A 15,251-nucleotide genomic window follows, 5' to 3' on the forward strand; every position below is an offset into this window, starting at 1 on the left:
GGACTCCCTCCCGACCCGAAAGGGCGCGCTTCTGTCCCGGAGAGCGCGCGACGGGAGGCTCTGGCGGCACCAGATCTTTTGGCGACTCTGTCCCCCTCCGCCCCCCGCGGAGGGACCGGTGACCGCCGCGCCCCGGGCCTGGCGGGTCTCGAGAGGATGCGCGCTCAGCTGAATCCACGTTCCGCGTCCATGAACTTGACCCGCCCGGTACTCTGGGTCCCCAAGGACGGGGAAAAATGGAGACCACGCATCTCCTTATTAAAGAAAACCTGGAGGGGCCCACGGCACGTGTCTGGGGAATTAGCTCAGGTGGTAGAGCGCTCGCTTAGCATGCGAGAGGTGGTGGGATCGATACCCACATTCTCCACTTTTGGCCTCGGCCCCACAAACCCCTAGCACGTAGACTGCTAGGTTGCAAAATCTGTGACCCTGAAGGGCCAGACACAGCCAGTCGCTGTTTTTCTCCGTTGTCCCTTGCAGTCCTGCCCTAAGTGCAACACGGCTCAGGGACGTGCAACGCGCGTAAACCAGATTCAGAGAGTCCAGTAAACCCAAGAGGGATAAATCCAAAGAAAATCACACCCGAGCACATCACAGTCAAACCGCTGAAGATGAAAGAAAAGCACGTGAAAGCTGCCAGGGAAACGAAACCACAATCTGCATGTTTGTGGAATTCTTATCAGAAACCATAGAAGCTAGAAAGACAGGGAAGGATGTTTTTCTAAATGCTAAAAAAAATAATTGTTAAGCTGAAATTTTATCTGTAACAAAAATATCCTTCAGACAGGAAGGTGAGATAAATACATTTCTCACTTGAAAGAGGACCGAGAAAATCCACTGGTATCAGAACAGCTTTAAAAAAAAAAAAAAAAAAAAAAAAACTGGACTGAAGAGAATTGACAGGGAATTTGGAGCATCGGCGGCGAAGGAAGGCGTGCCGGAGTGGCCCAGTCGGTAGAGCATGTGGCCCTTGATCTCAGGATCGTGAGTTCAAGCTCCATATTAGACACAGGACCCACTAAAAAATAGGTGAAGGGATAATTTCTCAGCAGAAAAGCGAGTATGATAGACTGATATTCTCTGGAGCTCTTCAAAGTCCTTTTTATAATTTTTTAAGTAAGCTCCTGATAACCGAAAGCAAAAATTATAACACTGATTAATTTTCATTTCATCTAAATATACTATATTCACGACACAAATGGGTTAGAGTTAAGGGATCTAAAAGGTGATAAGGTTTCTAGGTTCGACCTGAATGGTATGACATTGATTCTAAAATAGACTGCAAAATGTTAAGTATGTATAGGGTAATACATGTGCGAATTGCTATTATTAATAACCTAGATAATGGCTACATACCTATACAAATAGGTATAGTAAAACACACACACACAAACACAAAAGACAAATTAATAGTGTGTTTCTAAAAGTCAAAAGGAAGTAAGAAGACAGAAAAAGGAGAATGAAGCACAGAATGAACAAAGTAAAAATCATAGACCTATACACAAACATATCCTTAATAACATTAAACGTAACTGGTCTAAACACAGCAGTTACATACTAGAGATGGTCAGAATGTATGAAAAATAAACCATGGCCCAAACATGTGCTGATTATAAGAAACTCACCTCAAATATAATGGCTTCGGTAGAGTAAAAGAATGGGGAAAATTAAGCCACTAAGGAAAAAAAAAGTGAATTGGATATGTTTATATCTGACAAAGTAGATTTCAAAGCAAAGAAACTTTCCACATATAAAGAGAGAGGTGGTGTAATTATTTGGTGTCTGTTCACCCAAGAGATGGAACTTCTAAAGGTGCATGCATCTGGCCACAGATCTCCCAAACTCAAACAAAAGTTAATAAACCTAAAAAGAAAATCAAACCAAAAACTCCACACTTCTGGCTGCAGGTGTTAACACTTGTCTCTATCAGTTGATACATCTAGTAGGTAACAAATCAGCAAATACGTTGAAGAGCTGAACACCAGCATCCACCCGTTGACCTTATAGAGCAAAGTTACAACGTAGGTAAGGAAGAAGAAGCAAAGATTGGGAGAAGAGGAAGATCGTACCAAAACTAGAAAACCAAGAATGGTCAGTGTGCAGAAGAGTGACGTTACTACAATTGATACTTTAGGAGTTTACAGAGTTATCTATCTGTAAATGCCCGGGGGCGGGGAGAAAGTGGTGAAACTGGGAATTGGATAATTTCCTTCCCATCTCTTGTGGGCTGGGGTCGCCAGATTCCTTCTGGAGCTCCTGAGCTGAGTACCATGCCCAGCCAAGAGCATCTCCCCAGCGAATAAGTCCTGAATTAATGGAAGAGAAGTGATAGATGCAAAAGAATTGCACAAGAACAAAGTTCGGTAATTATCAAGTCCCCGGATGTGGGAGTTGAAGGAGGAGAATGAGTGAAAACTGACTCGGAAGTCTAAGCCCAAAGGAAGGCAAGCAGAGGGCTAGACAACGGACAACAGAGGCGTCTTGAGTTGGAGCAGAGAAAGAGCTCCCACGGTGCAGTCTAACAAATCTTCTCAATTCGGTTTTGCCACTGAGCAGCTCTGGGAAATTAGGAGCAATACTGAATTTATCTGAACCTCCATTATATCTGGGAAGTGCAGATTTTGATAAATAGTTGTGTTGCCCGAATCCTACTGGATGGACTCTGTGAGATAAGCTCCACAAATCTCTCTATAATTACTGGTGTGTCACAAAGCAAAGCAAAGAGCAAGGCTTTTACTACGTTTGGTTTGTGCTTTTCACAGGGAGGATGCCTCCAGTCAGGTAGATGTCAGGGGAGGTAAAACAGAGGAAGACAGAGAACTACGGGCTATAGACAAATGTGAGGATTATTTACTCACTTATATTCATTCATTTAGTCCTCCAGGCTGTGAACTCCTCTTAAATAAGCACCTCGTATGTTGGTTTCCAACAAAGGAGACCTTGGAAGGCGTAAGATCGCCTGAGATCTCCAAGGGCAGGAACAACCACATCACTGGAACCCCGGAGCAGCAAAAGCCAGGCATTACTGTCCCCAGTCCTGCAGCCCCGATGGACCTGGCCTTGGGCAGATTCCCGGAAAAGCCTGGACTTCACGGATCTTGGGCGTAAATTCCTTCGGGTGCGGCATTGGCTTATACGGAGTGATTTTCAAGTAGCATCGATTGTATTTCTTGAAAGCTGGAAACCAATAAAGCAGCGGTGCTTGGAAAATATTTGATATTTTCCTTTAAATGTAAGCAGCCCCTGCAAGCTGCCCTCTTAGCGCAGCCGGCAGCGCGTCAGTCTCATAATCTGAAGGTCCTGAGTTCGAGCCTCAGAGAGGGCAAGCTGGGTCTTCTTTTTTCTTCACGGTTAGCCAGAACCTAAGAATACTTTGATTTTTTAAAAAAAAGAAAGAACAGAAAGTAAAATTATCAAGTGGCTCCTGATAAGGATTTTTTTTTTTCAAGACTGACTCAGTACTTGCTGAGGACAGTGAAATCAGTTTTGTAGTTCGTTGGGCTTCCCAGTGGTTTCAGGAAAATGAACGCTGGAGAAACTCAGATTGTGCCAGAAACTACAAGCTACACTGTGTTGTTGGTCTTCTTCTCTGTCCTATGCAAGAAGCAGGAGAAATTTCTCTTCCAACTCCCCGCTCTGAAGGTCCCCCAAGCGCAATTAAGGGGTGAGAGAAGTGTAAAATCCTTTTTGACTCTTTTAATCCTTCAATAAATATTTCTAGAGCACATCTAGCTGATCAATGGGCAGTTCTGGGGGCAGTAATTAAAGAGTGTAACAATGCAAAAACTCCCTCCCTCCCGGAGCTGCATCCCTGTGCAGGGGGGGTGTGAGAGGAACAGACAAGAAGCAAATAGGAAAAATGAAGGATGACCCAGTGACAACGTTTACTGTGGGGGGATCGGTCGACAGTAAAGGGGGACGGGAGCGTGGAGGTGGTTCGTTCAGCTTTCCGGGAAAGAGTCAGAAGAGTTAGCACCTTGAAGATACTTTTCAGTCTCTCCTTCCTTCTTGCTTGTTGAGATCCTTGTGCCTTAGTTCTTCTAACACTGTCACTAGCGTAATTTTTAGCCATCAAGGCGACTGGGGGGGGGGGGGGCGCGGTAGGAGAGCTATTTGCAGGTTGAGGTTAGAATTCACCACCAGGGTTCTCGTCTTGGACAGAACAGCCTTTCTTCTACGTGGAAAACGTAGCTCCTGGGGAAGGGAAGAGCCCGTGACGGCTTGAGAAACGGATTGTTCTCTGGGCAAAGCAGGAAGCCGGGCTGCGGGACGTAACGCGCGCAGGTAGCAGGGTCCCGGGCCCCTGAGGAGCTCGGGACGTCGGGATGGTGAAGCAGCGGACCCGACTCAAATGTCCGTGGTGGAGAGAAACCTTCTCGATTTCATTCCGCGCTTTGCCGGGCACGTGCATCGGAGTTGTTACCTACTGAGTTCAGGCGAGGAAGGGAGAAAAGAAACACGTGGTTTCTTCCACGATGGAGAAAAGCCTTTTCCCATGATTTCTGACTCCACGTCTCGAACATCCCTGACAGATAATTAGGATGAAAAGAGATTCTGACGCCTGGAGCATCGGTGTTGATCTTTCCTGACCATATCTTGACTTCTCTAAAATTAAATGCTGAGTAAAAGCCAGTTTCGATGTCCTCTTACAAATTCTTCCTCCTCCCCCTCGCCCTCCCTTATCCTTGTCCCCGGATCCTAGGGTCTCCTTATGCCAATCCTATCTTTCTCTTGGAGTTAGGGAGAGGGATCAAGCCCGACCCAGTGACCGGGGCCACGCTGGGAGGGGCTGGAGGTGCAGATGTGAGGCCCAGGGGTCCCCCACGTTCTCCTCCTGGGTGGCCATATCTCCAAATCGGGTGCCAATCGCAGCCCTGCTTTTACAGGGAGATACACAACTTCTGGGACAGCCCTGTCATTTCAACGGGGCACCCCACCCGGCTGGGACCTTTCATTTGCCTTCTGGCTGCCGTTCAAGATAGTGAAAGCGTTTCGGAGCTAGAGCACTGTCATGGCGACCAACGGCAGGTCTCCCTTTCCCCCACACTCCCCGACAGAAACAGCAGTTTCGGTGCTTTTGCTGAAGTCATATTTGAGACGCTCTGCCCTCGGTCGGGTCGTCTTCAATGGGTAGTGACGCAACCCCACGTACCCGGTGAGATCCACACAATGGGCTGGGGCACGTGCCCGGAAGGACCACAGGTCAAAAAGAGGCTTGGAGCATGAGAATTGGGTCAGATGTTAGAATGCCCTTCTTTGCAGTGAGAGTCGCGGGAAAGACCCCTGTTTTCTCCAGCAACGATTCTTCCTTCTTTCTTAATAGGCTCCTGCGGTCCCTAGGGTTTCTCTCCTGAACTCAATCCCAGGAAACGTCAGGCCTTTTGTAAAAAAAAAAATGGCAATGTATGCATTTCTGGTGCTTTTCTGATTTCATGCCCAAGGCAGCTCAGGCTTAGCGTTTGACCCACACTGTCACCGGGCTGTAGACAAAGAAGAAAAACCTGAGAAAGAGCTGGGGAGAGGGCGACCGTCATCTGCACCGGGCTGTGCTGGGCGTTTCCGACCTAAGATTCCCAGCTTTAGGCTAGTGAGAAGGTGGGCCTTCTGCCCTATTTTCTGGACAGAGAGGTCCTGGTGAGAAGAAGGCCTCCCTGCTTAGCCTCGGGAAGCAAAGAAGGCCGGCGAGGGGCACCTAGAGACACAGGGTGAAAAGGGAACCTGTGGGTCTGCGGTGTCTGTGCCCCACGTGTCTGGAGGGGAACACAAAGCCCCAAGCTGTCAGGGGCAAGAAGATGGGGAAACTAGGGGGATTCTCAGAGAAAGTCCATGAAAGGAGAGAAGTACGATCTTCCTTAGGGAGATTCATGACCCGTCCGCCAGGACCCATTCATGCTCTTATTCACATGACAGATGAGTGGATCTGTCCACTATGGACATGAGTGGATCTGGGCTTCCATTCACGAGACATTAATTAAAAATCTCTTCCGTATCCGCCGCTTGGGCTCAAGCCTTCTCCGTGCCCGTGATTCCTTCTTCTCCCTCCGATGTCTACACCCGGTGTCTCGACGACTGCTGTACATCCGTCCTCCCCAACCTCTGCAGAATCCTTCTCTCTCTTCCCACTCGTGTATCCCTTCACCCATTCTATGATGTTTATGGAGGATGTGTTTATTCTATGCGGGCAGCACCCTGAGCCCTGAGGATACAGACTCATGGTACTCGGAGGCGCGAGAGTTAATAGGACAAACCCCAACCCTTCGACATCTCCCCAGTGTCTTTCTGTTCTCGTCAGTTTCGGTGTCCCCATTGCCAACCTCGCTGGCATTCCACATTAAAAACCGTTCCTACAATGTTACTTTGGTTATGTAAACCATCTGCCTGGAGTTTTCTGAAAGGTTCTGGAGCTCCACACTATCTCCCCAACATAGAGCCTCCCTATGCAGGTTTCCTAACCACTGCCTCCCTCCGTGTCTATTTCACACACACACACACACACACACACACACACACACACGCACACACCCCACCCTAACTGAACAGGTATATTTCTTAACACAGGAATTCCTACATACGTACCTGTTCTTTCTCCCTGTTGACGCCTCCTCGGGACTCCTCAACATCCATTTTTTTATCTCTTCATGCTGATACAATCTCTCCTCTTAGTTCCTATAGCTCTGCCTGTTTGGGATTTTCTGTTTTGTATTACTTTGTTTGTTTGTTTGTTTGTTTGTTTGTTTGTTTTTCCGGCTCTTCTCCTGGTCGTGGATCTGTAACTGCCACATGACTTGCTTTGCGTAGTAAGACTCGAACATCAATCTCCGAACGCCCTCAGGGTGTGGGTTTCCGTAGTGTAGTGGTTATCACGCTCGCCTAACACGCGAGAGGTCCCCGGTTCGAAACCGGGCGGAAACAGTCGGTTTCTTTTGCCTTCCCGGAGAAATCACCGGTTCCTATTCTAGGCAGCCCCACCTGAGAGGAACGAGTGATCCTCTCCCTTTTCTCGTTGGGTTTTTGTTTTTGTCTTTAGGACACAGAGAACCATCCTGAGATAGCTGGGCCATTTTAGCCGATGTATTCTGGATGAGCCCTTTCCCTGAGATGTGTCTTCTTCTAGTCCCGGAGAATTTGAAACGTGCAAGTTTGGGGACTCCGGAGTTTTCCCGTGGCTGCTTCCTCCTCCTTCCCCTGGCAGAGGAAAAGGGTACCCGTCGCTCTCTGGCCCTGGGTCATCTCGGAGAAGACACGCCCTTAGTGGCTCCTGATTTCATACTAAAGGCTCTGACATTTTCTGTGCTGGGGGCCGCCCAGGACAGTGAGCACTGACTGAGGGGAGGACCGGTAAGGTCAAAGACTGGAGGAGAAAGCGGGTGAGGTGGGGAATTAGCTCAGGCGGTAGAGCGCTCGCTTAGCATGTGAGAGGTAGTGGGATCGACGCCCACATTCTCCAGACTCTGCTGTTTTGACCCAATGTTCCAGCTCACAACTCCACACCTTCCGACCCATTGAATTCACTGAGAAAATATTAGACACTTCGAACCCACTAATTTGGATGCTTTTTCGTACCTTGCCTCTGAGCAAGTTCAAGACCAGCCTTCTTTGGCTCTACCTGTGCGGGGTAAGGAGATCTACAATCAATTTATGACTTGTTTTGTTTCTACAGAGGAGCTGTGATCCCAAGGGACACATTCCGTTGCTCTTTTTCTCCATTTCTCCTGCAGCTTGGCCCTCCTGACAAGCGCAGGGCAGAGCAGAGTGAGGAAAGATCCAACTTCCTTCTCAGTGGATTGAGATGGTGAACCCCAAGTGACCAGAAAATACTGGGGAAGACACATGGAAAGCAAACACATCAAGTTGTTTATGAACTCTTGAATGCACCAGGCGAGCTGTGGACAAGGGGCTCTGACCCTAAACAACACGGCGTAGACTCTGAGAACCGCACTGAGCAGTAGCCCGCTGCCCCGGTCCACACTGGCCACTGGGGTGCACACACTCCAGAGATCTCCAAAGAGTATTATAAAGGCTTTGAAAACAGAAGGGACCTTGAAACCCTAGCACATCGAGGGCTGGTTGGTACTTGGAACTTGAACACAAGGCAAAATACCCACAAAAACAAAGCTTCTCTGTAAGATTTGAGTGAGACACAAAGCCTTATAACATAATATTTAAGTGGCTAGGTTATCATCCAAAATGATTCAGCATATAAAGAACCAAGAAATTCTTCAATCACTTGGAGGAGAGAATCAACAGATACCAATATTGAGGTGACACACGTTTTGGAATCATCTGACAAGTCCTTTACATTACAGCAGTAATGATTAAATGCTCCAAGAACCAGGGCAAAGAGTTCTTTGAAATGAACGGAATGTTGGAAAACCTTAGCAAATAATCTGAAGATGTAAATCCAAGTTGAAACTTCAGAACTGAAAAGGGTATGAACCAAAATTATGAATGAAAACACTGGATTGTCTCAATAGCAGAAGGAGATGGCTGAGAAACTTTCGGTCAGTATGAAGGCAGAACAATATTAAGTACCCAATCTAAATGGCAGAGAGAAAAGTGCATGTTAAAAGCTGGACAGAGCCTCAGGGGCAAATAGGAAAATCACAAAGAAATTATATTTACATCATTGCAGAAGAAGAGGAGAAAGAGGTCATTGAAAAAAGGAAAATAATTGAATTATTAATGGCTGAAGATTCCCCCAAACTTGGCAAAAGACATAAATCAGATTCAAGAAGTTCAGCAAACCTCAAGCAGGATAATGTGGGTAAATCCACACACAGACATGTCACAATTAGCCTGCTGGAAACAAAAGGGGAAAAAATCCTGACAGCATCAAGACAAAAACCAAAAGGAAACTACAATCTGGATGATGAGATGTATTTCTCATCAGAAACCACAAGGACCGGAAGGAAATGACATAACATCTATTAAATGCTGAAAGAAAGACCTGTTAACCCCAGAAGGCTCAGGAGAGCAAAAATTATCCTTTGGACATAAAGGTGAAAGAAATACATGCTCACTTAAAAGTAAAACTAAGAGAACCCACTGCTAGCAGAAGTGCTAGAGAAGAATTCGTAACATTGGGAGACCAGAAAAGGGATACCGGAAGGAAACTTAGATACAAAGAATGAATGAACCATAGCAGAGAGAGGCAACATCCAGGTAAATGTGACACACTGTTATTCCCTCTTGAGTTCTTTAAAGTAGGGTTGATGATCGAAAGTGAAAATGACAACACTGTCTGATGGAATTTTCATTGTATCTCTGTGTACCATACAGATAACATAAGGAGGTTACGGTAAAGAAATTACAGGGTCGTGAGGTTTCTTTATTTAACTCGAATGGTAAGTTAATGATTCGAAGTATCCCGTGAAAAGTTCTGTATGCGTCTGGTAATTGCTGGACCGCTTACTGACAACATTTAAATAAGCCAAAAGTATCTAGCAAGAGAAACAAAAAGAAGAATGAAAAACAAAGGGAATAGGCCATTAATCAATTAAGTAGTAAACTGATAGGCAAACCCATCGAAATATCAGAAAACAAAACGTAAGTAATCTAAACATACCAATTAAGAGTCAGATGGTCAGGATGTATTAAAATAGATTTCTCGCGGTAGGAAACTCACTTCAAATATCCTTATAGCTGAGATGAAAAGGTGTATGCAACAACCAGGATTTAAATAAAATTTTGAAAAAGAAAAAAAAGAAGTTACGTGCAAGATTAAGAGTCATACACAAGACTGAAAGTAAAGAAAGGGAAAAGGTACACAGTACAAGCATCAATCCAAAAAAAGCTGAAGCGGACATATCAGTATCGATAGATTTCAAAGCAAAGCAACGCTTCCAGGTATAAAGAGAAGTGTTACGGAGTTATAAGGTGTCAACTCACCAAAGGAATAACCGTGTGTATTCCCTAAATGTGTATGCCCCTGGCCACAGAGCTTCAAAACTCATAAACAAAAGCCAATAAATCTGAAAAGAAAAATAGAAAACCCCCAAATTACAGTGGCAAATGTCAACACTCCTCTCTCATGCATTGATGGGCTGAGTAGGTAACAAATCAACAGACATAGTGAAGAATTGAACGCCATCCACGATCTAATTGGCCTTATAGAGCAAAATCACGATACAGACATGTTCCCCGGCAAACTGGGAGACCCTGGGCCCTGGGGCCTTGACCCATAGGAGTCAGACCCATAGGAGTGGCTGAAGGTTTCTGGTCTCGTCTTGAGAAGGAATTTGAGGACAGACACGCAGCACGTGGGTCAAGCCACACAAGCAAGAAAGTTTCTTAAAGTGAAAAGCACACTCTGGAGATAGGAGCGGGGGTGAGGGACAGACAGAGAGAGAGCTGCGCGCCCTGGGGTCGGGCTTCCATCTTTTACTGACGGCCGTGAACCAGGGGACGGAATGTTCATTACTTGGGGCTGGGTTCCCACTTTTCCTCCTCTCTTGCTCAGGGGCTTGCTGTCATGGCCCGGCCCTCTTGGGCCCATCTGGTGTGCTGGGGCTTCTCGGGGAGTGAGGCCCCAACAGGCCTCTGACCCTCCCTGAGGCCGGGCATGGCCTCCTCCGTGCTGGCCTCCAGGCTTCCTCTTACAGCTAACTAACTGCCTGCTCTGACAGAAGGGCAAAGAGTTGAGAGGAAAGCAAGATCCTATCAAAACTAAGAAATCAAGAGTGGAAGCGTGATATTAACGAGACTGATATTTTAGAGTCAGTTATCGTAAATGTCAGGAAGACTGCTCTGGTGAGACTGGAAGGGGTCACTTCTTGTCCATATTTATCCTTCCCTCTCTTGGGGTCCGAGGCGGTCAGAGTCCTCTCCCTCATCTCCCGGCCTCAGCCCGGTCCAACCTTCTAGACTTTCCCTGACTTTGGATCTACTGGACACGCTCTATCCTAATCCTGGTACCTCCACCTCGATCCGGGGACACATAGAACCATTCTGAAGGAGCCTCAGGGATACACTCAGAGAAACGGGACCAGTTGCCATGTGCTGTAGGCCACCCCCTCACTCGCCCCCCAGGCACTGTGTTGAGACAGCACGGATCTCACAGGCCCGTGAGGTCCATTTGAAGCCCCGGTCACACTCTTTCCTGTTGCCTGCACACATTTCTTTCGTTCTTCAATCATTAACGCAGACTTTTAAAAGTACTTAGCACAAGGCAATAAGCACCCTGCCCCCGATGCATCCTTCCCCTTACAGTCTAATGGGGAAGATGGCTGAACAACAGAGATTCCCACCTTGGTAAACGTCACAAAACAGATGTTTTCCTGGATCTCTGCGAGAGGCAACAGGGGCCAGGTGCCCCCCAGAAGATGGCTTTGGGTCTGACAAGTAGCTGGACGAGCGAAGAGCCGTGAACGTTTGGGCGGTCTGTCGGAGGCACGTCCTCAAGTCCAGTACCCCTGGAGTCAAGTGCCAGAAAAGAGGAAATAGGAATAAAGAAGGGGGCAGAGGCCAGGGCCTGAGTTGCTCTGAAAGGCTTTACTTACCTGCTCAGGCCAAGGACAGCCCGGCCCAAGTAAGCAGAGCATAAAGGAGAGAAATTCACCCGAAGAACCCGGTCACCGTTGGGGAATCTTTGGACACCCGTCCGCCCTACACCCTGCTCAACATTGATGAGCGGAGGAGGCTGAACTTCACCTTCTTATCCGTTCACGGAGTTTTAGGGAGTGGGGACAAAAACCACATGTGGCCCGTACGGGGATCGAACCCGCGACCTTGGCGTTATTAGCACCACGCTCTAACCAACTGAGCTAACCGGCCAGATGCGGACAGGGGCTTCCTACACTCGACTAGATAGTAAAGATGAAGATCCAATCGCTTTCAAAGGAAGTTTCCTTTTCAGAGTCACCTTGGAGCTTGGAAGACGTTGCGATCCTCGGTTTATTCAAGGCCCGAAATTTCAATTACAATACAGGGCTGCACGAGGCAAGTTCAAAAGTCACCTGCTCGGGCGTGTCGCCACCACCTTATGTGAAAGGCAACCTCAGCCCCCTTCCTGCGTCCTCGGGGGGGGGGGGGGGGTGGGGGGTGAAGGGTCTCGTGTTTGCTCGCGGAGCTCCCGCGAGGTGGCAATCACCCCCGCTCTCCGCCTGCGCCTCGTGGCTTCGAACGCAGTGCCCACTGTGCTCTCCACCCATTTCCTTCTAGAGGCAGAACTTTTGAGCTCGTCCCCCCTTTTTACCTAATTCGGGAAAGCACTCCCACGTTCCTCTTTGCAAAGGTCACTTTGGATAAACACGTCCCATGGCAGTGCTTCGTGACCGCATTTCTTGAAACACGTGACGCTCATTGACACCTGTGCCCACAAAGACTCAGCTCTGAGGTTCCCTCCGACCGAGGGAGCTCCGCGGACCTCAGCGTGGGACGCGGTTGACCCGAAGACGATCCTGACGTTCCCCGCCCGGCTGGCCGCTCCTGGCGCAGGAATTCACTGGGATTCCGTTCCGGAAGCTTCTGGGAGGCCGGGTAACGGGGTGGGCCGAGCAGCCCAGGGCCCGGACCGCGGCGCAGGACGCGCGGACGGGCACGGTGGCCCTGCCGCGAATCACCGGATAAATAACGGCGTCTCCACCGGCCGCCTCGCTTTCACGGCAGGTGCGGGGCTTCGGGCCTGGACCTTTCTGCCAGGGGCCCGAGTCTTCGTCAGGCTGTTGGACTTGACCCTCACGCCTTCCCAGTTCACTTCCCACAGGCTGGCTTGTCTTTCCGCGCCGCTCCCTGAAGTCCATCCACCGGCCCTGGGAGCGCCCCGCGTTCGCGCCCTGCGCACCTGTTGCTGCCCGCGTCCGCGCTTTGCACGGCCGAATGTTCCCGGTTGGACAGTGGGGCCCGCCCTTCCTCACCCTCTCCCTGCCCTCCCCCCACCTCCCCCATTCCTCCTCCCCCATTCCTCCTCTCCCTCCTCTCGCTCCTCTCCCCTCCTCTTCCTCCACTTCCTGGATACACTGTGGGCCTAGCCTCGGGTAGAGGAGGAAAGAAAACAGGGAGGAAAGCTTGGAGCAAATGGGTTGAGGACACGCGTACCCTCTTTGTTGCTTTTGTCCGGTCCAAAGGCCCGATCCCAAACCGGGGAAGGGAAAGAGGGCAAAGGTAAACGCTGCGGAAACGGGCGAGGGCGATGCCGGGTTAAGTGTGTTCTCCCGTGCGACGGAATCCCGCGACTGTTCCAGAATCTCCAGAGAACCCAGCATTCTGCTGCATGTCCTTATCACCACGTTTCCCTGAGAATTTGGCCCGTGAAAGAACAGGACGCAGAGAAGAGCCCTTCCTTCTCCCGGCCTCCAAGCTTTGAACTTGGTCACCAGCCCCAGGGGTCACCCCGCCCCTCCCCCACACCTCCCGCGCGGGTCAAACCCCTTGGACCCTGGAAAAAAAAAAAATTGAAACAAATATTTTTGAGTTGTCAGAAAAGCAAACCCAAGACACGCTGGCCTGGCCGGGATGTGAGGAAAGGGAACCTTGGTGCGCTGTGGACGAGAGTGACAACTGGTGCAGCCACTGTGGAAAGCGGTATGGAGCTTCTTTTAAAAAGTAAAAGTAGAAATACCTTATGCTCCAGGAATTCCACCACTGGGTTATTACCCACAGAAAACGAGGACACCAATTTGAAAAGTTATGCGCACCCCTATGTTTTCTGCAGCATTATCTACAATAGCCCGGCTGTGGAAGCCCCCGCCACACCGTGTCTATCCATAGCTGAGTGGATAGAGAAGGCGTGGTGTATATGTACCCAAGGGAATACTCCTCAGCCATAAAATAAAAGAATGAGACCTTGCCATTTGTGTCCACGTGTACGGACGTTGACGGCATTACGTCAAGAGAGGGAGTCATACCGTATGACTTCACTTCTACGTGGAATCTAAAAAAACCAAAAGAACAAACAAACAATAGAAGCAGACTCATAAAGGCAGAGAATAAACAATCGGTTGGCAGAGGGATGGGGTGGGTGGTGACGAAATTCATAAAGGGGGATGACGAGGTACGAACTTCCAGTTATAAAATAAATAGGTCAGGGAGATGAAAAGTACAGCACGGGGAATATAGTGATTGATCTTGTGACGACCTCGTATGGTGACCACACCCATCGTGCGGAGCACTGAGTGATGCACAGAGTTGTTGAATCACCGTGTTGTGCACCTGAAACTAATAGAAACTTGCGAGTCAGCCACGGTTCAGTAGTAACAGTAATGAGAGTTCTGAGAAAGAAGGGAGGGAGGGAGAAGGAAGGAGGGAAGGAAGGAGGAAGGAAGGAAAAGGAAGGGGAGGGAGGAAAAGAAGGGGGGAAGGGGGGAAGGGAAGAAGGACAGGAAGGAATGAAGGGAGGGAGGGAAGGAGGGTAGGAGAGAGTTAAAGAGGGAAGAAAGGAGGGAGGGAAGGAGGAAGGAAGGAAAAAGACACCTCCAGCCTGGGGCGCCCGCGGAAACTCCTGGACAGAGGACGCCCCACTCTCAGGTCGGTAGGGAGGCGGTGAGAGAGACTCTGTACCCCCCACCCCCCCCTAGCCCCGCAGCCCTAGGCCTGCAGAGGGAGGAGGGAGAGAGTCTGGGGCGCCGGGCACGGCCAGGGGGCAGCGACAGCAGTTTTGGGCTCCACCAGAGCGGGGGCCCGCGGCTCCGCGCCCCGACGCCCCGCTCTCCCCGCCTCGCTGTTTGTACCGGAGACCCTTTGGGAGATTCAATGCGTATTTTCACCGTGACCGCGCGGCCCTCCTCCTGAGGGGGGAGGACAAACGCTCAGAATCCGCACAAGCCGAGGACTCACTGCACAGGAAAAGTCTCCACCCCAAGCCCAGGGACACAGACTAGGCTCCAACGGTCTTCACTCTGACTTGTTCAGGCCCACCACTCAAGGACCAGACCAAAGGTGAACCTGGGTAAGTACGCGAGCGCCTCGTGGTCCTCCCACGACCCAGTCCTGCTGATTGAACCAGTGATTCACCTGCTTTACAAAGTCGCACTCTTAAATACAGAGAACAGTCTGAGGGTTGATGGGGGGCGGGGGAGGGGAGGGGGGAAGTGGGGGGATGGGCATTGAGGAGGGCACTTGTTGGGATGAGCACTCGGTGTTGTATGGAAGCGATGAACCACGGGAATCTACCCCCAAAACTGAGAGCGCACTTTACGCACTGTATGTTAGCCAATTTGGCAATAAATTATATTTTTAAAAAAATCCACCCCATCCCGGCCTAGAAGGATCTTATCAACTTTCGCCCTAAAACTGTTTTAGGATTAATAACTCCA

The 15,251-nt window shown here is 49.3% G+C and overlaps 4 non-coding genes across 4 annotated transcripts; 3 read left to right on the plus strand and 1 right to left on the minus strand.

Annotated features, from left to right (window-relative positions):
* The first annotated feature begins 294 nt into the window (after positions 1-294).
* On the plus strand, positions 295-367 carry TRNAA-AGC (transfer RNA alanine (anticodon AGC)). The gene has a single exon. It is a non-coding gene; the product is annotated as a tRNA-Ala (tRNA).
* A 2,885-nt stretch (positions 368-3,252) lies between these two features.
* Positions 3,253-3,325, plus strand: TRNAM-CAU (transfer RNA methionine (anticodon CAU)). The gene has a single exon. It is a non-coding gene; the product is annotated as a tRNA-Met (tRNA).
* Positions 3,326-6,839: 3,514 nt separating this feature from the next.
* Positions 6,840-6,912, plus strand: TRNAV-AAC (transfer RNA valine (anticodon AAC)). The gene has a single exon. It is a non-coding gene; the product is annotated as a tRNA-Val (tRNA).
* Positions 6,913-11,698: 4,786 nt separating this feature from the next.
* Positions 11,699-11,772, minus strand: TRNAI-AAU (transfer RNA isoleucine (anticodon AAU)). The gene has a single exon. It is a non-coding gene; the product is annotated as a tRNA-Ile (tRNA).
* Positions 11,773-15,251: the final 3,479 nt, after the last annotated feature.

Source organism: Puma concolor, chromosome B2 (genome assembly GCF_028749965.1).
Source record: "Puma concolor isolate L17-30 chromosome B2, mPumCon1.1.hap2, whole genome shotgun sequence".
Taxonomy (NCBI): Eukaryota; Metazoa; Chordata; class Mammalia; order Carnivora; family Felidae; genus Puma; species Puma concolor.